Genomic DNA, 26,710 nt, shown 5'->3' on the forward strand with positions numbered 1-26,710 from the left:
CGCTGTGAATTGTGCAAGACTGTTGAATCTCAGATCTGTACCTCTGAAACAAATAATGCAATATATGTTAAGAAAAAAAAAAAAAGAAGAAGATAGCAGGAGGGGAAGAATGAAGGGGGGGAAATCGGAGGGGGAGATGAACCATGAGAGATGATGGACTCTGAAAAACAAACTAAGGGCTCTAGAGGGGAGGGGGGTGGGAGGATGGGTTAGCCTGGTGATGGGTATTGAGGAGGGCACGTTCTGCATGGAGCACTGGGTGTTATGCCCAAATAATGAATCATGGAACACTACATCTAAAACTAATGATGTAATGTATGGTGATTAACATAACAATAAAAAATAAAAAAAAGATCATTCTTTGAAGATTGAAGACTATAGACTTATATAGCAACTCTTTCTATCAAAAGTTAATTGTCCTTTCCAAAATGACAAAATTAGATGTAATCAGACCTGTCCCTGAAAATCCAGAGCATTTGATCTGCATAGGTCTGATTGTCTCTGATGGCAGATGGAAGGAGTCCCAAGTCTCAATCACTGACCAACTGTGAGATGGGGCGTGGCAAGAGGAGCGGAAAAGAGGATGGTCTAGAGTCACCACTTAACACTGGAGTCCCTTGCCCTTTTTACCATCCAGCTCATACAGAGTGGGCCAACCCCTGCTCCTCGGCACTCAAGATCTTGAAAAATGGAGCCACAGTAGGATAAATCCTAATGAACGATCAGGGAAGCAACTGAGAGCTGAAGAGAATCTATCCTGATTTCCAGAACAGCTTCCACCTCTAAAGGAGAGCCTGCAAGGGAAAGAAATCTTGAGACCACATACATGCAAAGATGATATTCAAAATAATTTGTAAATGGCACAGTCATTTAAATAAATACGTGCATCAGCATAGAAATGAAAATTTTAACTATATTCCTTTTTTTCCCGAGTAAACTATTTTTTTTTTTAAAGATTTTATTTATTTATTTGACAGAGAAATCACGAGAGAGGGAACACAAGCAGGGGGAGTGGGAGAGGGAGAAGCAGGCCTCCCGCTGAGGGGAGAGCCCGATGTGGGGCTCGATCCCAGGACCCTGGGACCATGACCTGAGCCGAAGGCAGACGCTCAACGACTGAGCCACCCAGGCGCCCCTGAGTAAACTATTTTTTAGAAAAGATTTTATTTATTTATTTAATTGACAGAGAGCGAGAGAGAGACAGCGTGAGGGGGAACACAAGCGGAGGGGAGTGGGAGAGGGAGAAGCAGGCTTCCGGCCGAGCAGGGAGCCTGAAGCGGGGCTCAATCCCAGGACCCCGGGATCGTGACCTGAGCCGAAGGCAGTCGCCTAACCAACTGAGCCACCCAGGCGCCCCACCCGTGAATAAACTATTAATGATAAAACTAACACATGATAGAATCTGTAGCTTGCCAGCCAACTTCTAGCAAAGTGTGCAGACATTGCTTGATATGATTTCTACACTCTTGCAGCTCTGTCACACTATAGGGAGCCCGTCGAGGTCTACATATTCTTCCTCTTTTCATTATTTCAATGTCTAGTTTTTCAGAATGTTAATTCTCTCTGCTGGATATTTGAAGTAAGGTGGTAAACAAAGTCTTTTGGGAAAAGACTTTTGAATATTTACTTTATGTCTTTTTGTGGACCAGCCAGAGGTCACTGAACATGATGACTTATCACCAAAGTAAATTATGCCTATGTTCACAAATCAAATCAAAATAACGTCAAGTCAGAAAAATCGGGACATAAAATCCTACTTATGGTATAGTCATCTAAAACCCATATACGCACAGACAATAAGAGAGGAACAAATATATTGCGGTACAAGTGATGGAGATTTATGGTGGCAAGGTAACATTTGACTCTTTCCTCTCATTTCCACAAATTGTTGTCGTATACCTATGTTAAATGTTCAGTAAAAGATGAGAAACAAAAGTTGAATGTCCTAAGGACATTGATGAATGAAGGGACAGTGACAAGCCAGGGGTGCTTTGCTTAGAAGGTTAGATAAGTTAAATATCAATATCTTCCTAAAAGCCTCACTGTTAAATAATAATTTTTTAAAAAAGATTGTGCAAATTCTCACTTTCCCTCTGCACTGGCTTCGATGAATACATTTCTGTGTGACACTTTAGTCAAGAAGATCATAGGCAGAATGACTTAGAAAATCGTGCTGCTGTTGTCATATGCCTGGATAACGATGGGTGGACCTTAGTAACTATCTAAAAGAAAGATCATGATATAGAACAGCGAGTCTTGAATTTTGAGGTACATCATAATCACCTGAAGAGCTTGTAAAATGCAGATTCGAATACCAGGTAATTCTGAGGCAGACAGTCACATTCCAAGAATTGTGGCTACAGTGAATGAGAATGACCATCCAAAAGCCACGGGCCCAGTTTAGGTATGAAAAATATGAACTGGTAAACTCCAGTCTCCAAAATCTCTTAGCCACTTTGTAAGTATTTGTTCGAACGCACTATCAGTGTTTGTCTGCTTGTGCGTCTACTGTCTGGGATTCTCTACAAGATTATAAGCTCCTTGTATGGGGATTAACATAAGAATAAAAAAAAATTCAAAAAAAAATGCTTATAAAAAAAAAAAAAAGATTATAAGCTCCTTAAAGGTAAGGACAATGTTAGTTTTGTTTACCACTGTAAACCCAATTCCCAGTATAGATACTCAGTAACTATTTGAATGAATGAATGAATTTACCACCTATCTCAAAGTGACAAATACTGGAGAGACTCTAGCTCAAGTTTTCCCACTTTTCTTTTTATTATTTAGACATGAAATTGTTATAAACTTTGGGGTGGGAGAGAAATTTTTCAATGTTTCCTGAGAAGAGAGGAAGAATTCGTTTGTTTCTTCTACCCCATACTCTCCCTTCCTGAGATGAAGTCAGTGGATTAGCTCTTCTTAAAGTGATTCGACTTTGACTTTCTGTGGATTACAGAAGGGACTGAGAAAATTTTTGTGGACTATGTTAATTCTTGATGTGTTCATGTGCATATGTTTTGTGTAAGTATGCATTCCCACACTTAGACATATATCCATCTATAAGTATTCATGAGCATGTTCAGATTAATGTAAAGGGACATTGATGAATGTGTTTGGCCACTTAATTTTTCTGCCAACCATATGATCACATCTGTAATGTGATTGAATTATTATTATATAATATGCAATCCCATTTAGGGGTTTGGTTGATGTGCTCATGGTGCTTTTTATTGTCATGACCAGAAAAGCCACATCTATTCAGAATTCAAAATGTTCTCAACAATTTCCTTTTACTGCTACTGCTAGAAAATGATATTTAACATTTGGTTTGCTTATTTTAAAATTTCCAAACATTTCAGTGATGAACTGAATAATCTTGATCAAAAGTATTTATATTATATCGTTTCCATAGTAAAACTTGTGATTGAGAAGAAATGTCCAAAATACTCTTTTTTTGTGATTAGAGCTTCATGCAGTTCATTTAAATGCACACAAAATAAGGGGCAGAGTCTATTTGATATATTGGTGGGAAGGTAAGCAGTGCTATATTCTAAACGGGAGAAAGAAAAGGGGCTAATCATTTTCTACTCTGTATCTCTAATATACTTGTATATTTTTTGAGTGCTTATTTTCCAATTTAACTTACAAAAGGAATTTTTATAAGTGAAATATCTGTCATTTATCATCTCATCTATCATCTATCTATCTCATCTATCCATATATCTTACATCCTATTACAATAAGTTCTCATAAAATTGAAAATTTGTTTTTCCACAATGAACAGGATCAACTCAAATGTTGCCAAACCTAAGTGGTTCATTGGCTGGGATTTGGAAAATTTTTCTTTTTGTAAAGAATTTCAATGTAATGGTACTTTTGGACTTTATTTCCTTTACACATTTAATTTGATACTTACGGAGATCCATATCACTAAACATATCCATGTGGTAGGAAAGCAACTGAGTTTCAAACTCATTATTAAGACAATAGAATGGGTAGGAGAATAAAGCTTTGGAAGGACATAGAACTAAATATTCACATTTAGAACTTTTCTGAAATTTCTTGAATACCCTATGGTCTTTGATTATCCTGAAAAAGGATAGTGGGATCTTTGTTCCTAGATATCTTGAAGAATGGGACACACTAACTACATGTACTGTATAGGTTATATAGATATTTTTTAGGTTCTAACATAACTAAAGAACAAAAACAATGCAGTAATGTCCCTCACAGACCACTCAATCACTTATTGTCTATTAAGAATAAACAAAGCAATTTGTTTTATGCAAAATATTTTAGTCAAAATATAAGTACTTGGAGGCACAGACACAACTCAGCATTGTTCAAAAGACACTTTAAAGGCCTGTAGATAACTGTAAAAACTTGATAGAAAACAAAATCCTTAGAATACTAAACATATTATTTTATGAGAGTAGTAGGCAATACTTATATGCTGGTTACTATGCACCAGGCACTATTCTAGGTGCCTTATTTATTATATTGGTTAGTCTTTAAATCATGTGAGGTATGTGCTATTATCAACCAAATAAAGGTGAGGAATCTGGAGTATATGTGAGCCGCTTCCTCACCCTCCAAACTCGTACCTGAACACAAGAGAAGAGGTTCTTCCTTTCTCTCTTATCAATATTGTCCTTGGCTGGGGGTGTGTTAGCAGTATTTCCCACTTTGGTGGCCTCCATGTTCTGTAATTTCTCAACTCAAAGCTCGCTTTTTAAATTCTGAGAGGTTCCTTGGCATTTTTTAAATCTTATCATTTAAGGTAACTTCTAATTAAGATCACTGGTAGGGGCGCCTGGGTGGCTCAGCCGTTAAGCGTCTGCCTTCGGCTCAGGTCATGATCCCAGGTCCTGGGATCGAGCCCCGCATCGGGCTCCCTGCTCAGCGGGAGGCCTGCTTCTCTCCCTCCCACTCCCCCTGCTTGTGTTCCCTCTCTCACTCTGTCTCTCTCTGTCAAATAAATAAATAAAATCTTAAAAAAAAAAAAAAGATCACTGGTAAATTATAATTACTGATAATTATTTCCTCGCTGAGAGAGGCCTGTAACAGGTTAGCCTCCTTTTAGGAATCAACTGAAAAAGAATTAATGACATTTTTAAAGGCTTTAATTTCCGACGAGAAGCTGCATTGCTAGGAGGATCTGAGTCAACATTGTGTAGTGTGTATACCTCCAGTTAATGAGAAACAGTGGGATATTTGGTCCTCGTAAGTGTAAAATATGATGAAGCATGAATCTTAAATCTCTTGTACAGTAACAAAATAACAACTACACTAAAACATTTGGAATTCTGTGGCACAGTTAGGATCTTAAGTAGTTCTCATTTTAATTATCACAAAAGGGTAATTAAGCTGTTTCAAAATCTTTCCTACAAAACTTTCGCTGGGCCAAAAGTCTGAAGCAAATAATTTTATTCTTGAGAACATGTCACTAAGGCGGATGTCTCAGTTTTCTTAAGAACTGTAATTTTTCTAATAGTTCTTCTAAGAATAGACCATGGCAAGTGTACTTTGAGAAGACTGACATTAATAAAGTCATTTCCTCCCCAGACATAAGTTAAAGTGGCAAAATGAAAACTTGAATTTGAAATATAATAGCAACTTCCCCCAAAATGCCCCTGACTTTGTCCTATCTGTACCTCATTTCATTTCAATTAGGAAGTATTTATGTTGATAAAGCATAAGATGTCATTAGAGTCTGAAAATTATATGATTAATAAAGATTTAAGATTAGTCTGAGGGTGGGGGCAAGGGAATGGAGGGGCAGGGAGAGGGAATTACTTAGTTTTCTCCTCGTTTTATTAATATTCTCATCCTCCAAACTTTTATGTAAACACGAAATATATAGAAAAATCAATTTCTTCCTTATTCTAGGGGATATTTTGGGTATTTAAAATTAAGCTTTGAAAGGCAGTTTAAGATGGTGCTGTAGGAAGATCCTGAATCCACCTCCTCCCACGGATATAACAAATCTACAGCTACATATGGAAAAACTCCCTCTGGAAAAGACCTGAGAACTACCTGAATGAGCTGCTCCACAACAGAGGATAAATAGGCCACATCAAAATGGGTAAGAGAGGCAGAGATGCAGTATCACCAAAGACCCCACCAGCGGTGCTGCAACCCATAGTTGGGAGGGATCTCACAAATACGGAAATTCTTCCTGAGGACTTAGGGGTGTGCCCCACATCAGGCACTCCGACCCTGGAGACCTACACCAGAGGGATGAGCTCCAAAAATGTCTGGTTTTAAAAGCCATGGGGCTGGGGTGCTTGGGTGGCTCAGTCAGTTAAGCATCCGCCTTCAGCTCAGGTCATGATCTCGGGGTCCTGGGATAGAGCTCCGCGTTGGGTTTCCTGCTCAGCAGGGAGTCTGTTTCTCCCTCTGCTCCTCCCCTCACTCGTGCTCTCTCTCTCTCTCTCACATATATAAAATCTTAAAAAAAAAAGCCATGGGCCTGTAGGAAACAGAGACTCCACCCTTAGAGGACTTGTATGCAGACTCATTCATCTGGGACCCAGTGCAGAAGCAGCAGTCTGAAAAGCAATTAGACCATATGTAAAGAAAATTCACCTGCTAGTCTTGAAGTGTCTGCTGGAAGGGCAAGAGCCTACTGGAACTCTCTCCAAGAATAGAGATGTTAGCAGAGGCCATTTTTTTTCACTCTCCCTCTAACTTGCTAGCCCTGGTGGTATTCCCTATGACCCTGCCTAAGCCAGCCAGCAAGAGCATCACCCTCATGCAGCACTCCACAGCTGCAAAAAAAAAAAAAAAAAACTGGCCAGGGGGAGTGCCCCACCCCTGTGCACGACTCCGCTGCAGCCCTTCCAAGGCTGTCTGATGTGTACAGCCCACATAGGGGATGCCCCTTGAGCGCCTGACTCCAATGGCTAAGGTGAGTTGCATTTTTGGGCCCTATAGTTCTGGAACAATTGGAAAGACAGTTCTTTGCAAGCTACCACTCCAAAGGCACTGCACAGACAGCAGACTGAAACATACCCCCAGTCTTCCCATGATAAAGGCCTATCTACTTGATCTGGAGCTCCAGTCTGAGGGGCAACCTCCAGGTTTACCACACATCTAAAGGCTACAGAAGTGCTCTTAGGGAATGTAGGCTGGGGGATACCATCTTTGAGTTCTCACTTGGCCTCATTACAGCTCACTGATACCTCCCAGAAAGGAGCTCATATACTAATCTGGAGCCTCCAATTTTGCACTTGTCATTAAGTAGACATCTCCTTATGCATATTTGCATACCTTAAAAGCTGCTGTCTGGGGGTCTAGTTTCTAACAGCCTGAAACTAGGTGCTAATTGAGATCCCCTCCCTTTGGAACACTCACAGGACTTGGCACACCCTCAACAACTGGGAACTACCAAGGGAAAATCAAGTTGCTTAGATGATTATGAAGGTTTAAGAGACAGCCAAGAGCTAGGGCAATGTTAAACGATAAAGTTCATCTCCTACACAGGGCCACTCTTGCAAGACTGGGAGAGACAGCCATTTTGCCTAATATATAGAAATAAGCAGAGACTCAGCCAACTTAAGAAACAGGAGAATATATTCCAAACAAAAGAGCAAGATAGCCCCCCCCCCAAAAAAAATCTTAAAGAAACAAAGATAAGTAATTCACATGATAAAAAGTTCAAGGTAACAGTCATAAAGATGCTCACCGAACGCTGGAGAAGACTGGATAAACATCGAGAGAATTTCACCAAAGAGAGAACACAAGAAAGTACCAAACAGAAGTCACAGAGCTGAAAAATACAATAAATGAAATGAAAAATACAGTAGAGAGGTTCAACAACAGATAGAGGAAGCAGAAGGTAAAATTAGTGCACTAAAAGATAGGACAGTGGAACTCACCAAAAAAGAGCAGCAAAAAGAAAAAGAATTTTAAAAAGTGAAGATAGCTTAAGGGATCTATTTTTAACATCAAGCAGAATAACATTCACATTATAATGGTCCCAGAAGGAGAAGAGAGAGAGAGAGAAAAGGGGGCAGAAAACGTATCTGGAGAAATAATAGCTGAAAACTTCCCTAACCTGGGAAAAGAAACAGACATCTGGGTTCAGGAAGCTCAGAGAGTTCCAAACAAGAGGAATACAAAGAGACCCACACCAAGACACATTATAATTAAAATGTCAAAAGTTAAAGGCTAAAGAGAGAATCTTAAAAGTCGCAAGAGAAAACAATCTGTTAGTACAAGGCCACTTCCATAAAACTGTCAGCAGGTTTCTCAGCAAGAAGTTGGCAGGCCAGAAGGGAGTGACATGATATGTTCAAAGCACTGAAAGGAAAAAACCTACAACCAGGAATACTCTAACTGGTAAGGTTATTATTATTATGAAAGATAAAGAGCTTTCCAGACAAACAGAAGCTGAAGGAATTCATCAACATTAAGCCGGCCTTATAAGAAATGTTCAAAGTGTTCCTTCAAGCTGAAAAACAAGGGCACTTATTAGGAACAAGAAAAAATATGAAAGTGTAAATCTCCCCTCAAAAGGTAAATATACAGGAAGGATAGTGAATTAATCACTAATAAAGCTAGTACATAGGATAAAAGGCAAAAGTAATAAAAATAACTGTAACTGTAAGAATTAGTTAAGGGATACACATAAAGATGTAGAATGTGACTTTAAAAACATAAAACATGTGGGGATAGGAAAAATGTAGAGTTCTAGGATGCATTCAACCTTAGCCTGCTATCAACTAAAATAGATTGTTAAATATCTAGACTGCTATATATGAGCCTTATGGTAACCACAAAGCAAAAATCCATAGCAGATACACAAAAGATAATGAGAAAGGAATCTAAGCATAACACTATAGAAAGTCATCAAACCACAAGAAAAGAGAGCAAGAGAAGAAGAAAGGAACAGAGAGGAACCACAAAACAGCCAGAAAACAATGAACAGAATTACCATAAGTATATGCCTATCAATAATTACTTTAAATTTCAATAGATTAAGTTCTCCAATCAAAAGACATTGTGTACGAATAGATTAAAAAAACACAAAACACAAGACCCATCTATATGCTGTCTTTTATAAAGACTCACTTCGGATATAAGGACACACACAGACTGAAAGTGAAGAGATGGAAAAAGAGGTGTCATACCAATAGAACCCACCAGAAATTAGGGGTACCTATACTGCTATTAGACAAAATAGGCTTTTAAAAAAAAAGACATAACAAAAGACACTACATACTGATAAAGGGGTCAATCCACCAAGAAGTTATAATATTTTAAAATATTTATGCACCGAACATAGAAGGACCTAAATACATAGAGCAAATACTAATAGACATAAAGGGAGAGAAATTGACAGTAATACAATAATAGTAGAGGACTTGAATACCCCACTTACATCAATGAATAGATCATCCAGACAGAAAATTAATATGAAAACATAAACCTTAAATTACATATTAGACCAGATAAATATATATATACAGAATATTTCACTGAAAAGTAGCAGAATACACATTCTTCTCAAGTGCACATGGAGCATTCTTCAAGATAGATCACGTTAGGCCACAAAACAAGTCTCAGTAAATTTAAGAAGACTAAAATCATATCAAGCGTCTTTTCCAACCACAATGGTATAAAACTGGAAATCAATTATAAGAAGAAAACTGGAAAAACCACAAATACAACATGGATGAATCTAGAGGGCATTATAACTGAAGTAAGCCAAAGTTAGAAAGGCAAGTACCCTATGGTATCATAGATAAAGAAGATGTGACACACACACACACAGGAATATTACTCAGCCATAAAAAAGAATTAAAATGTTCCATTTGCCACAACACGGATGAGCTTAGATTACGCTAAGTGAAATATATCAGACAGAGAAAGACAAATACCATATGATCTCACTTATATGTGGAATTTAAAAAACAAAATAAATGAACAAACAAAACAAAATACTGTGTGATTCCATTTATATGAAGTTCAAGAACAGGTATTTAGCTATTGTGAGAGAAGTCAAAATAGTGATTATCTCTTGGGGCATGGTGTTGCTTACTGACTGGGTTACAACTGTGTGTGTATATATGTGTGTTTAAAAAATTACTGATCTAAAAAAGCCTACTGATCTATACAATTAAGATTTTTGCACTTCACTCTATGAATATTATACCTCAAAGCAAAATAGTAATCACCTAGAAATACAAACAATCTAGTGGAATATAGATTTTATTTATTTATTTATTTATTTATTTATTTATTTATTTATTCAAGAGAGTGAGCACAGGAGAAGGGTGAGGGCCAGAAGGAGAAGGAGAGAGGGAATCTCAAGCATACAGATTTTATTTATGTATTTATTTATTTATTTGAGAGAGAGAGTGATCACATGAGAAGGGTGAGGGGCAGAAGGTGAAGGAGAGAGGGAATCTCAAGCACATTCTGCCCTGAGCGTGGAGCCAATATGGGGTTTGATCTCATGACCTTGAGATCACGACCCTAGATGAAATCAAGAGTTGGATGCTTAACCAACTGAGCCACCCAGGCACTCCTAGTGGAATATAATAAGAAGATACAGAAAGGAAGAATACACACTTAATATACAGATTTTAAAGAACTTTATTTTTGGAATAATTTCAGATATACAGAAAAGTTGCAAAAATAATGGAGTTATCGTATCTTCCCATCCAGTTTTTCACATTGTTCATATCTTATATTACCATAATACATTTGTAAAAACAAATAAACAAATATTTTCACATTGAAACAAACAAATGGAGAAAAAATGAACTCAAAATGGATTAAAAACTTGAATGTAAGACCAGAAACCATAAAACTCCTAGAAGAAAACGTAGGTGGTAAGTTCCTGGACATTGGTCTAAGGGACATCATTTTGGATCTGACTATAGAAGCAATGGTAACAAAAGCAAAAATAAACAAATGAGACTCCATTAAACTAAAAAGCTTCTGCACAGGATAAGAAACCATCAACAAAATAAAAAAGCAACCTACTGAATGGGAAAAGATATTTCCAAATCATATATCCATTAAGGGGCTAATTTCCAAAATATTTAAAGGACTCCCATAACCCAACAACAACAACAAAACCCCAAGAAATCTGTTTTAAAAATAAGCAGAGGATCTGAAAAGACATTTTTCCACAGAAGCATCCAGATAGCCAACAGATGCATGAAAGGATGCTCAACATCACTCATCATCAGGGAAATATGAATATGCCTCATAACAGCAGTGAGATATCACCTCCCTAATTATCAAAATAGCTATTATCAAAAAGACAAAAAATAACAAGTGTTGGTGAGGATGTGGGGTCGTTATGTTGTACACACAAAACTAACATCATGCCGTATTTCAATTATACTTCAATTTAAACAATTGAGCTTTGATATGTTTGTTTCTGCATGGAAAGAAAACTCGCTTTGAGAAATTAGAAAAAGGTACACCTTTTAGACCAAAATTACATGGTCATTTTATAACTTTCTTTTTCCAGATCATTTAACTTAATTCAATCTCTTATACTTAAGACGATTTCTCTCAAGCATCTGTAAACTTTTGAGTCTTTTTTTCCCCCATACCAACAGGTAGATATTTCTGACCTGTGAAATCATAAAGAGATTTTTGTGACCAAATTGTTCGTGACTTGCTTGTCATCCTCCCCTATCATCTACCTTCTTAAAATCCTAAAATACAATCCTGAGAGAAATTTCTCTGCATATATAAATCGATGCACTGTGTCTACTTATTTGTTTCCATGAAACTTTGGAAGGCTCTTTCAAAATTGGTGGGTTTGTGTGGTATGGAATCCCCTGGGGGACCAGGCTTAGGGTAGATGGTTTACTCTCATTTGGGGTATAGGGTGGCTCAGAAAAAGATTAGTTTTTAAGACATTAAATAAATAATACTTTAATTTTTGAGTACTTTCAATTTTCTTGGAATATAACACTTGACCAAATAGTTCGGTTATTATAACTTTTACAGTATACTGAAATATTGCACTTAAGGAAAAAAAAACCTTTAATTTAAAAACAAACTGTAAACTCTAAGATACTGAATCAATCATGTTACCTGTAAGTGCAGACAGTGTTATTTTGTCATGCCAATTTCAATCACATTTTTTTTAAAGGAGATAATGCCAACAATTATAATTAAAAGGATTTCCAAATATATAAATATAGGATTTTCATAACAATTCAAGAACTAAGTGGGACTCAATTCAAATGACAAAAGTTCACTTTTTATTCAAAACGACAGCATGTGTCTTAGACACATTCCTTGCTGCCAATAAATCCCACAGTTTATTCTCTAAACTATTTTTAAAAATCTAGGTTAGTCAAGTGCCTTTTGAGGGGAGAGGCAGGGTAAGGGAACCTAAGTGTTGTATGTGGTTCCTTCAGTTCTCAAATTAGAGTGCTCAATTTCACGTAAAATTTTTGGATACCACTTATAAGTGTGTTTCCATCATCTTTGAGTTGCCTTTTAAAGTTTGATGTCTTCCTAAGATATTTTCATGGACTCAGTTTTAATTCTTGCAGAACATATATTTTAAGGATACACAGCATTTAAGATACCAAGATTATACCAAAAGTTATTATAGAAGCACAGAATAAACTGGTTTGGAACTAGAACAGTACAGAAAAGAACAGCTAGAGATACATAGACAAAGGACAATTAATAATTTGGAAAAAAAAAACTTACTTTCTCTATTCTGCTAGTTTTCTTCCAATCTCCTTAAATGCACTTTTAGCAATATTTTTCAAAAATTTACCCAAAAAAAAAAAGAGAGAGAGAGAAAGGCTAATTTCCTTTTTATACAAAGAGAAGTAGCAGGCTGTTCTGACCCACACAGGAATTTTTTTGGGTTTTTGTTTTTTTTGTTTTTTTTTTTGTTTTGTTTTTTGTTTTTTTTTTGGTATTCTGTAAACAGTCTTTTTTTTTTTTCTAAACTCACAGTCCATTAAATTCTTTCCCTCTCTTCTTTTAGCAAACTTGTAACATCTATCCTTTAACAGAAGGAATTTTAAGCAAGCAAGCCAGTCTTTTGCCTTTTCTCTCTCTCTGTTTCAATGCCCCTTCTTCTTTTGATTTATTTTTTGAATTGCCATAAACAGCTAGTTACCACTGTTACCGGACAGTAACATATCCCGGATGAGGGTTTTGATGGAGGTTTTACCTACCAAGTGGACGAAAAATAATTGCTCTATCACTGAGGAGGAGACTGTGCGGAGGGAAGGGAGGCGAAGCAAAAGCTTTCCAAATCGCGTTGGTTGGTTGGAGTACCGGCTCCTAACGTATTGTTCCAAAGCACACTGGGACTTTTCCTGGAAGCTTTCCACATTGGCTACATCCGAGAGGCCAGGGGCATCTGAAGTGAACAGGACTATGGCTTTGAGGCAGCTGTACTCGGGGGGGTCGACGTGCAGAGCTTTGAACTTTTCCATTTGCTCTTGGAAAATCTTTACGTGGTCCATAAAGATGGACCCCTGGTTGGAGGATGCCGGCGAGGTGTGTAAGCTGGTGGTGGCCAGGTACGGGATGATATGGAGGGGCATGGAGCACTGTGCCCAGTTCAGCATGAACAGGTCACACCAGGTGAGGCGAAGCAGGGCCACTTGGTCATTGATGGACAGGTCAGGAAACAAGGGCATCTTCCGGGCCCATTCAACGGCGCCGAAGAGCACCCGGGCAGCCTGTTCGCAAATGTTCTCAAGGGTCAAGACATCGTTGGGCTGCACGCACTCACTGCCGGACCCAAACAGGGTATAGGGCTCGGCACGGAGCAGCAGAGAAATATATCCAGACTGGTTAGAGCGGGAGTTGAGGGATTCCCCGTTGGTCATCACTAACTGCCCATAGGTTGGCTGGGCGAGCGGTCTCCCGTTCTTGTGCACTACTTCTCTTTTCATACCCACGTCGATGCACTTTTTGAAGCGGCAGTACTGGCACCGGCTGCGGTGGTGCCGGTCAATGCGACAGTCTTGGTTGGCATGACACGTGAAGTTCAGGCTCTTCCCCAAACTGCGCTTGAAGAAGCTCTTGCAGCCCTCACATGTGAACTGGCCGTAGTGCTTGCCATTGGACTTGTCCCCACATACCAGGCAATCGATGTGCTGTTGCTGCTGCTTCTGCTTCTCACCGCTAGAGCCACCACGGCTGCTCTGGCCGACAGCCGCCATTTCCGCCAATGTGCTGGCTGGGCCCCCTTGGCTGGGCGTCTGTGGCGGGTCCTGGGCACTGGGCTGCGGGCCTGGCTTGGGCAGCACCTGTGAGACCTGGCTGCCCTGCAAGCTGGGCATCTCATCCTGGGGGTCGGTCCCGGTGTTGACTACCATTTCCATATCTGCGGGGGCCGCGTCGGTATTTCCTGCTCCCCTGGCTGCGGATGATGGCGGCTCCTGATCTCTGGCTCCGGCGCACTGGCTTTCGTGTGTGACTGTGCGACAGGATGTAGGAGGCGCCCCCAGGTGGCTCGGGGGCTGGTTGGTTGAGGTTGGTTAGTTTTTCCTTTTTTGTTTCTTTTTTGCAAAGTTTTATCAATTGCTTGTCTGGACCAATGTATTTGTTTTATTTGTTTCCCTCGGCTCGGCATTGTTGATTTGAGGGCTTCCCACCAGGAGGGGAGGGGTGGGTGCCGGGGGTGAGGGAGTGGGAGCCGAATATGGAGAGAGAGGGAGGGTAGGGAGAACTGCAAGTGGATCGTCTGGCTTCAAGACAGAAATAGGAAACAAAAAAAAAAAAAATTTTTTTTTCCTCCAAAGATCTCACTTGCTTTCACTCTCTCCCTCCCTCTCTGGTTCACTCTTCCAGAAAAAGATTCTTACGGGTTTTTTAATTTGGGAAGACTGTTGCCCAGAAGTGGGTGACTAGTACAAATGCATGCCAAAGATTATATTTTTTGGCCGATGTCGACAGTTGTAATTGCTTTCATCATTTCCATTCCCTGTGGCTAATCAGACTGTTTTGTTGTTGTTGTTGTTTTTGTTTTTTTGATTTTTTTTTTTTTTTTGGCCATAGTCACTTAAGAAAATGAAAACCGGAATAAAAAAGCAACCAAGGCTCTTTAGCAATGAAGACTTTTAAAGGAAAAGAGCAGAGGAAACTTTTTTCGCCAATAGAAGACCGTATAGAAAGTCATTTTGAGTGAGAAAGCTAGGGAGAAATAGGCTGCTACACTGCAAGGTGATTTCAGACCAACTAGGTTCAGAACTTCATGTAGTTTAACCTAGTGTCATCCATTTCCTACAGAACAAATTTATGAGAAGGGTTTGATGGCTTGGAGGCAAATCTCACCTCTGTCACTTAAAATATGTGTGATTTGGGGTATCTTTCTGGTGCCTCAGCTTTCTTATCTGTATGATATTGGATTGTATTACTAAAGGCAGCAATTTCAGGATCCATTTTACTGCTTCTTGTATAATTTAATTGCTTCCAGTTTGGGGTAATTATAAGCATTACTGCTACAAATAATTCTTTTACACATATGTTGATGCTTAGTTGTAAGCCATTCTCTAGGATGTATACTCAACAATGGAAGTTCTGGATTATAGGGCATACACTTTTCTAATATTGCTATATAATGCTGTATTATTTTTCAATAGTTGTATCAATTTACATTCATTCCCACCACAGGGTATGCGTTCCTGTTGTTCCACATGTTTGCAACACAAGTATAATCACATGTTAATTTCTGCTGATCTAGTGACTATTTATTGGTATTTAATTGCGGTTTTAATTTCCCTGATTACTTATAAGTTTGAGCACCGCATATGTAAAGGTACTCAAACTCATTTGGATTTCTTTTGTGAAGTACCTCTTCAATTTTATCTTTTTGTCAGTTGCATTGTGTGCTGTTTTTTTTTTTTTTAATTGATGCATTGGGCACTATATTCCAAGACTATTCTCAACTAAATTTATAGCTTGAACTTTTTTGACCACTGCAAATCACTGTGTGTTCTGGCTTGTGGTTAAAAATGATAAAAAAGAGTTTCCTTCTCCAAGGCAACTCCAAGGTGCTTTTCCTTACAAACCATACGGATGAGAGTGTGGTTCAGGTTTACCCTCGCATCAGGGTATAGTTCTGTAGGGTGCCAACTTAAAATGAGGATGATTGGTTTGTGTTCCTGTCTGCATACTTTCAAACTCCCTTGTTTAGCCAATATCTATTGGGCAAAAGTTGCTTCAATCCTGACCCTATACCTGGGTTCCAACCTTGACTAAAATTTTGCCTTCATAATTCCTTACTATCTTGTTAGTTCTTTGATATGTACACACACACACACACACACACACGTATACACGCATATCTAATATGCTCGTTTGGTAGTGTTGTTCCAAAAAGCCTCGTCTGCCATATTTCAGAAAACAGAACTCATTGGTGAGTAAACCTATAAAATCCTGTCCTGTACCTCATGCCTCCAATTCTCTTACAAATAAGTTGACATCTAACAAAGGGAAACCAGGCTCAGAACTAGAGAGATTTTCATTAAAGTGTAGAGTTACTTGAAATACCTGCTAGCCTTTGGCTATAACCATTCCCCCAGTGGCCTTCCAGAGTAGTCGTAATGTGAATCTGAATGAGCTCAGGGCCCCACTATCCATGAACAGCAGTTATCCTGCTTGAGTTTAAAGGATTCTTACTTAGAATAAGAAGCTGTATTAGAGATTTTATGTGCAAAACATCAATCCTGTTAACAGGTGCTTAACCTGCTTCCAATCTGCAGGGCACAGAAGAAAACATATTCTATGGTTCTTTTTTTTTTTTTTTTAAGATTTTATTTATTTATTTGACAGAGAGAGAGACAGCGAGAGCAGGAACACAAGCAGGGGGAGTGGGAGAGGAAGAAGCAGGCCCCCCGCCGAGCAAGGAGCCCGATGTGGGACTTGATCCCAGGACCCTGGGATCATGACCTGAGCCGAAGGCAGACTCTTAACGACTGAGCCACCCAGGCGCCCATATTCTATGGTTCTAATGAGTGTAGGGAAGGGAGGAAAAAGACTTGTTTTAGTATCTGCTCTCTGCTGTGCCACATGTTATTTGTATGTGTATATCCACTTTGGGATTTAGTTTCCCTTCCAAAAGCTCAAGAAAATTACCTGTTTTCTCTACACGGTTCTTTGAGGATAAATTGAAACATTGTGTATGATTGAGTTAAATATTTAAGATATCAACTACAGTCTTTGACCCAAAATAACATATTTTTACTATTTGTGTTTCTTCTGTCCTTATAAGTTATCCACTGAACTAAACCGGATTCAGGTCTAGACACCCTTTATTACCTTAAAGGTCTATGCAGACAACTGAAAAATGAGGCTGCAACAAGAGGCAATTTGATCTTTTGCCAAATGTCTTCTGAAATGGAATCCCAGGGAGGTTGGTCAGTCTGTCATTGAGGATGTAAGATTTATACACAAAACTTTTACTATTCTCTTTCCTCATTTGGCCCTATGTATATTTTATTCTCTATTTCTTTTGTTTATGCAAAGTCCAAAAAGATAGTAAAGAAAGAGAATCAGGATGGGAACTGGATTATTTGTCTGGAGCTTAAAGTTTTCCATCTCTGACCCGGGATAGCAAAGATTCCTACTACACAGCACACCTCTCCATCTAGGTCCCAGAGGGCCAGTCACTGCCTCTCATATAGGACACTTCATCTAGGTAGCTCTGTTTTCATAAAGACAGACAAAAACTTTTTTTTTAAACATGGAAATGGTAACAAAAGTATATATGAATATATATATGTGTATATATATAGTAGACAAAAACACTAATCAAATATTATTCACAAGGCTAGAAGCTGACTATTTGTAGCTGACTTAATGAGATATCTTATTTTTTTTCCTGTTCTTTGATCTCATTTTATTAAACTATCCTTCATTTGGGACACACTGTCAGAAGTTTCTGGCATGTGAACTTAAATATAATTTTCCTGATCACTTTTTTTTTTTTAAAGATTTTATTTATTTATTTGAGACAGAGAGAATGAGAGACAGAGAGCATGAGAGGGAGGAGGGTCAGAGGGAGAAGCAGACTCCCTGCCGAGCAGGGAGCCCGATGCGGGACTCGATCCCGGGACTCCAGGATCATGACCTGAGCCGAAGGCAGTCGCTTAACCAACTGAGCCACCGAGGCGCCCCATTTTTCCTGATCACTTTTATTTAGGGCTTCCAAAATAACATTCTACTGAAATAAATTCCTAAAAGTAATTTTATTTATACTATTAAGATATCCCACATATACCAAGTGCCAGATGTTCTTTAGACATGACCTCAAACCCTCAATGCCATCTCAGTTAGATATTTATTTCTGTTTTATAGATGAATAAATTGTTATTTAGAAATAAAAAGTGATTTACCCAAGGTGAAAAGATAGTAATGTAAGGATTTAAACCCATGTTCATCTGATACCAAAGCCCACGTTCTGTAGCACTGTAACACCTCAAAAAATACCACTGAGATTTCGTGGTATTTCATGCTTATTGACATATGCATTGAAAGATGGACTGATGTGGCACCTCCAATACATTCCACTTGCATTAGTAAAAAGCCTCTTTGGAAAAGGATTCTTATTCTAATTCTTACATCGGCAGTACTACCCAGAAATGATGCAGTACATTATTTGCTGCCAAACATTTGCTGTCACGTAGACATAGGCATTATACATTTCTACATTTCATCTTATTTCCTAAGGGATATTACAAAACCATTATTTGCCCCAAGGATTTTAATTTTTTTTTAAGATTTTATTTATTTGAGAGAGAGGATGAGAGACAGAGAGCATGAGAGGGAGGAGGGTCAGAGGGAGAAGCAGACTCCCCGCTGAGCAGGGAGGCCGATGTGGGACTCGATCCCGGGACTCCAGGATCATGACCTGAGCCGAAGGCAGTCGCTTAACCGACTCAGCCACCCAGGTGCCCTGCCCCAAGGCTTTTAATTAGAAATGGATATCTCAGCTCTCCATTAGTTACCCTTAGTCAGAGTCACTGAATTTAGTCATTGCTGATTTTGAAATTTCTCCAGAAATTATTCAAGGCTGATGCTGAAAATTAGTAATTTTACCTAGTGACAATAAATTAGAAAATGCTAGACTAGTAACATTTAAATTATTCAAGTATTTTTTTAAATAGTGAGTAAGTTCCTTGGGGGCTAGGGCCCTGTTTATTCACCTCTATATTCCTAATGCCAAGTATGAAGCCTGATACAGAGTGAACTTTCAATAAATATTTGGCAACCTGAAATATTGATACATGATCCTAGAAGGTGTCTTCCAAGGCCTTATGAACTATTCAGAATGAGTCATTTAAGACATGAACATAAAATTAACTGGACTAGAATAGATGAAGTATGAATGCTGGGAAGGGCAATCAAGAAAATTTTCAGAAAAGACATGGAGATAATTTAACTTTGTAGTACCTAATCTCAACACTTTTTAATTATAGGGACTAGCAGAAACCCTTTTAAGGGTAGTTGTACATGTATTGCTCATTTTATTCATGGTCATTTTATTTATGTTTTAATGCCATTTTTAACATGGCAGATAGTAACAGGTAAATTTTTATCAATATATTAGTAAGTTTTTATCATAATGTTTTTGCTATCGTGTTTCTGCTTTATAGTATTTGTCATGAAATTTTAAACTGTATCTATTTTTCCTTCACAAGTATTAGATAGCAGTGTGATAAAAATATATCTCTAAAAGTTATAGAGATAGAAGCTGTTGTATTTTTATTAAACTATTAGTAGAAGCATGCAATCCTAAAAAGTATATGTATAGTTAAACTGGGTTTCTTTACTTTTCCTCAAAGTTGGGTTGACTTTGAGTATATTTAGAAAGTCTGAAAAGGACTGTTTATGAAGCAATTTGGTAGCTGGGAAAATGCCATCTGCCTTATGATAGTCATTTAAATGCTGCCATTGTGAGCCCTTTGCTCACCAGCTGATCATGGAGACGTGTCCCTCTACTGAGCTTCTGAACTATGTATTATGTGTTCAATACATTATTGCATCATTAGCACATAACCCCACATTGTTTATTATCTCTTTATACAAATTTCTGCTTCCTACCAACACATACAAACACACACGTGTGTATATATAATTATATTATAAACTCTTGTAGGCAGAGTTTGGGATTAACACATTTGTATATCCCACTGTGTTTTGTTTGTTCAGTGCTGAAAAAGAGCAGATATTCAGTGTGTTTTATATTCATTGTGGCTTGGCACATGAGTTATAATAGTTTAATTATGACCTTTGTTTTCTTTGATCATTGTTAGAACATCTCCATCCTGGTGGCTAACTGGTTGTTGCTGGGCCCATAAGAGCTTTTTAAAGTGTTAGAGATAGTGGAATTTGAGCACAGGGTTGAGTGGGATGCAGCAGCTTCTGGGTAAAATAAAGGCTTTAATTTCATTTAGTTATATATTTTAGAAAGGATACAGAAACCAAATCTGATAGCTATAAAATTAGATGTACAAAGTGAAAAACATTTGGGCAATTATTTGATTTATTTAATGAGTTAACAAAGGAAAATGTTTAAATCCAGTCCCTGGATGAATTCTGTGGTTTCAGTTATCTGACTTGGCTGACTAAAAAATATAAGTGAATATGTAATTGCAGTTTTTGGAATGCACCTATAATATTGTTCGGCGAAAGTGATCTCCGAAAAATCAGATTAGTATCCCAAGAGCATATTGACAAACATAATCTTTATTGTTGAAAAAAGCTATGATTCTATGATATCTACAAAACTGTCTCCATTTTGAGATGATTTAAGAGCTCGTGCTCCAGTCTGACAAAGACTACTCCAGGATTTAACTTTTAGAAATTATATATGGCTATTTTCAATCACACTACACAATTTTGCTTCAACTCCCTCAGAGCTCTCTCTCTCTCTTTTTTTTTTTGGGGGGGTAGTTTCACTTATGAAACTGGTTCTTATTACAAAAAACAAGTAAAACCTGTTATAGTAATATTGCTTTATTTTGAAGTTTGAGTGGGAAGAAAGGGTAATATTTATTTCTTGTTAATATAGTCTGTATCTGTCTTTAATTTTGATTTAGAGTATTTCCATAAAACAAGTTATGATGGGAGAGGGAAAAAGGAAGTTCTTGGGGTACCTGGTTTTCAGAGTAAGGAAAGCAAAAAGGGTAAGCTCGGTCATTGAAGACCATCTCTGTTTATTGCACATATCTACCTAAGAAAGGCCTTAGAATAATCCTGTTTTTGAGATAAAAGCAATTTTAGAGAATCTAAGACAATCTTCTCATTCTACAAATCAGGGAAAGGAGGCTCAAAGCTAAGTGACTTCATCTAGATTACACAGTTATTGACATACATGAAAATAGAAACTAGGGGGGTGCCTGGGTGGCTCAGTTGGTTAAGCATCTGCCTTTGGCTTAGGTCATGATCCCAGGGTCCTGGGATGAAGCCCCACATCGAGCAGCCGGCTCGGTGGGGGTCTGCCTCTCCCTCTCCGTCTGTACTCTCTGTCACTCTCAAATAAATAAATAAAATCTTAAAAAAAAAAAAGAAAATAGAAACTAGGCCTTTAATGCCCTATTATCCCTTAGAATTAACCAATAAAAAGATAATGTAAAAATGCAGAATACAGAAATAAGAGTAATTCACCTAGAGTCTGGCATCACAAAGTAAACCCAAGTTACATTATCATGGTTTTTCTAAGAGCTCTGATACGCCCCTCTTCCAGCTTTTCTCCTATGACCTGGTACCTTTTTAAATTCATTCTTTCCAGCCTCAACTTTTGCTTCTTCTCTTGGGCTCTAGGCTAACCTGGAAATAATAGCTGTTGTTGGACAAAGTCTTTGAACATGGGGAGAGTTGTTTTGTCGGACCAAAACTATAGTGGACAAGATCTTTGAACATAAAGAGGGTTGTTTTATAGGCCAAAAACTATAGTGATTTCCTTTTAGCCTGTAAACATATGTAAGTCTCTCATCTGCAATTAAAGTACTTCCTTGACTTTCTTTTCCCTCTAATAAATATTACCTGTCCTGAGAGTCAGAACCAAGATTGTCTAAAAATTATTTCATAAAAACCAAATATAATGTATAGATCTTGTTTGGGTCCTAATTTAAATGAATAAACTTGTTTAGATCCTAATTTGAGTTAACTGGGAAAAGTGAATATAGATTGGGTAGTAGATGATATTCAGTAACCATTTTAAATTTATTAGGTAGCATAATGTTATGGTGCTAGTTTTAAAATGTCATTGTAATTAAAGATGTATAAAGAAGTATTTCCAAGGGCAGGACTTCCAGAATGGTAAAATGAGGACTTTGGGGGATCCTCTCTCACAAAAGCAATAAAAATATTTGCAAAATGGTGAAAATTGACCATTTCAGAATTTTGGAAAGTAAGTGGGGCCTGACTTGTTTTGGAGCTCCATATGAAACTCCATCCCCACAGCACTGTATTTAGAGTCGTTTTCTTGAAACACCCTATTCCCAGAGCATTGTGGTTATTTGACGTGACTCTGAGTTCAGGTCTTCAGAAGAAGTCCTATTCATAGGGTATTACTGAAACAATAGCAATAAGTTGGACTCAGTAACACTACAATTTCCTAAGGCTGTGAATTCATTGGAACCAACAAAAACCTGGCTAAAAATTAAGAAGGAATACCTCGGTAATAGGAATAAGACCAATATAGGGGATTTTAAAAAACTCCAACATATTCCAGGAGATCTAAAAAGCTGCACACGTGCATGGCTCTGCACATGCTTAAGAAAGCCCAGAGAAGACCCCAATAATTCAACTATTGCTGTCCTTGGCGCCCTGCTCAAATAAGACGTAAAAGCTAAGATTAACATGTAAACTCTCCCAAATCTGAAGATGCAACTTCACCCAAAAATCAGAGTGGAACAATAACTGGCTTAAAGCATTTAATGAAATATTTTAACCAACCATTGGCTAATCACAAACTATGCTGATCCAGGGGTAACTTCTAAGAAGCCAGGCTTAAAAATAAAAACAAGAATTAAAGGAAAAAGCTACTGGAGAAAATAGCAGCTACATATGGCAAGAAATACAGAATCTACAGAATTAATTTAGGAAAGTCACTAAAGCAAGCAGGAATAAGAAAGAAAAAAAAAAAACCAACAACATCAACAACAAACACTGAGAATAGGGGGATCTGACTCTGAAGGTGTTACAATATATTATTTAAAATGTCCAGTTTTCAACAAGAAAATACAAGATACAAAGAAACAGGAAGGTATGGCCCATAGACAGGAATAAAAGCAGTCACTCTCTAGTGTCCTGGAGGAGGCTCAGATGTTCGATTGATTAGACCAAGAGTTTAAATCAGCTATGAAAATATGTTTAAAGAAGTAAAAGAGACTATTATTTCAAGAACTAGAGGAAACTATGATAATGTTTTATTGAATAGGTAAAATCTATTAAGAGATAAAAATTCATCTAAAATTAAAAAGTAAAAACAAATAGAAATTCTGGAGTTGAAAAATACAGTAACTGAAATTATAAATTCATTAGATGGGCTTAACAGAGGAATTCAGCAGGCAGAATAAGAATCAATGAACTTGAAGATAGGTCAAAAGAGATTATCCAGTCTGGAGAACAGAAAGAAAAAAAATAAAGAAAAATGAACAGAGTCTGTGGGACACCAACAAATATATGCATAATTTGAGTCTTTAAAAGAGAGGGGAGAGAGATAGAGGCCGAAAAAATGTTGAAGAAACAATGGCTGAAATTTTCCCAAATTTGATTCCCAAATTTGATGGGAAACATTAATTTTGACCTAAAAAGCTCAAGGAACACCAATTAGGATACATATTGGGAAGGATTACAGGACACTTCATAGTCAAACAGTTGAAAGACAAGAAGCAAATTATGAATGTAGCATGAGATAAATAACTCGACACATACGGGATGACTCAAAAAAGTTTAATAGCTGACTTCTCATCAGAAACCACAAAGGTCAAAAGGTATTCGGGTGACATACGTAATTCAAAGACAGTCAACAGAGAATTCTATATTCAGTAAAACTATCCTACAAATATGAAAAAGAGGTAAAGACGTTTGTAGATAAACAAAAACAGAACTTGTCATCAGCATACTTGACCTACAATAACTACTAAAGGGAATCCTTCAGCTAAAATGAAAGGCTAGATGGTAACTTGAATCTATATGTATTAAAACACTTCTCTTAAATGGTTTAAAAGACAACTACATAAACAATAATACAAAACTATTTTGATGTGTTATAATGTAGAAAGATGTAATTTGCATAACAATAATAGCATAAAGGAGGGGGAAGGAAGGAAAGTACACTGGAGCAAAATTTCTACACACTTGAAATTTAATATAAATCTTGATAACTTTTTTAAAAAGATTTTATTTATTTATTTGAGAGAGAGAGAGAGCTAGAGAGAGAACACAAGTGGGGGAGCGGGAGAAGCAAGCTCCCTGCCAAGCAGGGAGCTGGATGAGGGTCTCTATCCCAGGACCCTGGGATCATGATCTGAGCCCAAAGCAGATGCTTTACTGACTGGGCCACCCAGGTGCCCCATAAATCATGATTATTTTAAGTTAAGGCACACATTATAGGGAGTGACTGTTAATTTGTATGGGGTTTTGTTTTGGGGTGATGAAAATATTCTGGGATTAGATAATGATGATTGCTTGACTTCATGAATATACTAAAACCTACCACATTTTATACTTAAAAGGGGTGAGTTTTACAGTCTATAAAATGTGTCTTAATTTTTAAAAAAGAATGAAAATAAAAAGATGCATATTGTAAGCCCCAGAGCCACCACTAAAAAAGTTCCAAAACAGTAAAAAAATCAACAAAGGAATTTAAATGGTACAGTAGAAAATATCTCTATCATCTCTAGTTGACAACAAGGTAAAAAATTATTAAGAGCTTTCTGTGAGTAGCAGTAGTTAGTCTTTCAAAATTCAGAAAAATATTGGCATGGTGGTAGGAAATTGTGCGGAAAAACAGTGACTTTGAATTTGTTTCCAAATATGTCACTCTTTATGAAGTGTATGTGAGGGGGTTGGGTCCTTCTTTAAGGAAAAAATTTTAAACCTCTTGTATAATTTTTACTTATTAGTATATTGTTTTCAGGTCAACACATATGCATTTTTTTCCTGCCAGATTTGTTAAGTATGGATAATAACATCTGTAATGAAGGACTGCTCTAAAGTTTGGATGAACAATGAAAGTAAAAATATTAAATTAGAGAAACTGCTATTGTTTGTGTGACACAGCAAAGCCGACAGGGAAGAGTATATAGGATTTGTGGTTAGATCCATACTCCCCCCCTGTACAACCTGAACTTAGGTTTCCTTATCTGTATAGGTAAATAATAACACCCACTTTATGTAATTTTATTAGATTAAGTCATAAGGTTTGAGTAACATGTTTAGCATATAGCTGGGCCCAAATATATATCATAGTTATCACTATAATTAGTCTTATTTTTGTTATTGTTATTGTTTTATAGCATATAGTAATTTCCTTAAGCCCATGATTCTGATCTAGTAGGCATGAATTTAAAAAATCAATAGGTAAGAAGTAAGGTAAGACAAGGTTTACCTTTGTCGTCTTACTGTTTTTCCTTTCTGTACTTTTATTTTTCCTATTAACTATCACCTTCGTGTACTGTTAAATTGTCTTTTTTTCCCAAGTATTCCTAACACATGTCTGAAAAAAAATGCAGGAGGACATAAGGTAGGGCTACAAGTGTCATATAATGGCATGTGCCATATCTTTTGAGATTCTTTGTTTATTTCACAGTAAAAACTAGATAGATCTTAATCACATTGTCACAATATTTTACATCAGAATTAAATACAGTCTTAGATTTCCTCACCACATTTTCCCTCTTTCATTTGGTTATTTATATTAATTAGAGTTTCATAAAGTGAAATTTTTGGGAGAATGAGCTACAGTAAAAGTTAATTCAGTAATTTGTCATAGTCTTTCATGCTAAAAAAATTACTTATGAAATGGTGGTCTTCAAAAATAGTTTTTATATTTTTAAATAAAATAAATTTGGGGGAAGTACTCGTTTAACTTTCCCACTCTACTTAAACTACAAGACGTTTACCTTACTTCATTATAATTAAACCAAGAAAAAGATATATATTATATTATAATATTAAAACCAAGGAAATACTTCCAGAACATTTGTTTTAGTAGAGGTGGAAGCAGAGGGTTTTAATTTTCATATGCATATCTATCTAATTGTAGCCCGAGGTTTGGTTCAATGCAATCCTAAAAATATCTTAAAATTGTATTGAGACTTAAAGTTTACTAAATATTTTCAGTTTCAGTCTTTAATATTTACAAATACCTATAAAGTAGATGCTAAGTGAGATAATGTAAGTTAAAATACTTATCATGATGGGTACACAATAAAAGCTAGTCATTCATAAAGGAGACTTTAATTCTGAGGCATATCTCTTGATTTTCCCAAAGTCACAATATTAGTATGGCATTATTTGAGAGTCATTTGATCAAAAAGGTCTAGCTAAAATACAGTATTTTTTAGTCAGGATTGGAGTTAAGGACATGAAAATACAAAATTCAAATATGTATATGATTAACATTAATATTTAGCTTTAATATTTAAATTTTTCTATGAAGCAATTTTCTTTTTGTTGGTAACTAAGCAAAATATCATGTTTAGTGGAAATAGTTTGCTATCTTTATTTCTTACTCCAGTTG

The 26,710-nt window shown here is 37.1% G+C and overlaps 1 protein-coding gene and 1 pseudogene across 1 annotated transcript in view; both read right to left on the bottom strand.

The window, feature by feature from the left end:
• HTR2C (5-hydroxytryptamine receptor 2C) overlaps positions 1 to 26,710 on the bottom strand; it is a 142,893-nt gene that overhangs the window by 87,867 nt on the left and 28,316 nt on the right. The window lies entirely within an intron of this gene.
• Positions 13,110 to 14,336, bottom strand: LOC102744787 (COUP transcription factor 2 pseudogene; annotated as a pseudogene).

This window comes from Leptonychotes weddellii, chromosome X (genome assembly GCF_054177405.1).
Source record: "Leptonychotes weddellii isolate Sample4059 chromosome X, ASM5417740v2, whole genome shotgun sequence".
Lineage (NCBI taxonomy): Eukaryota > Metazoa > Chordata > Mammalia > Carnivora > Phocidae > Leptonychotes > Leptonychotes weddellii.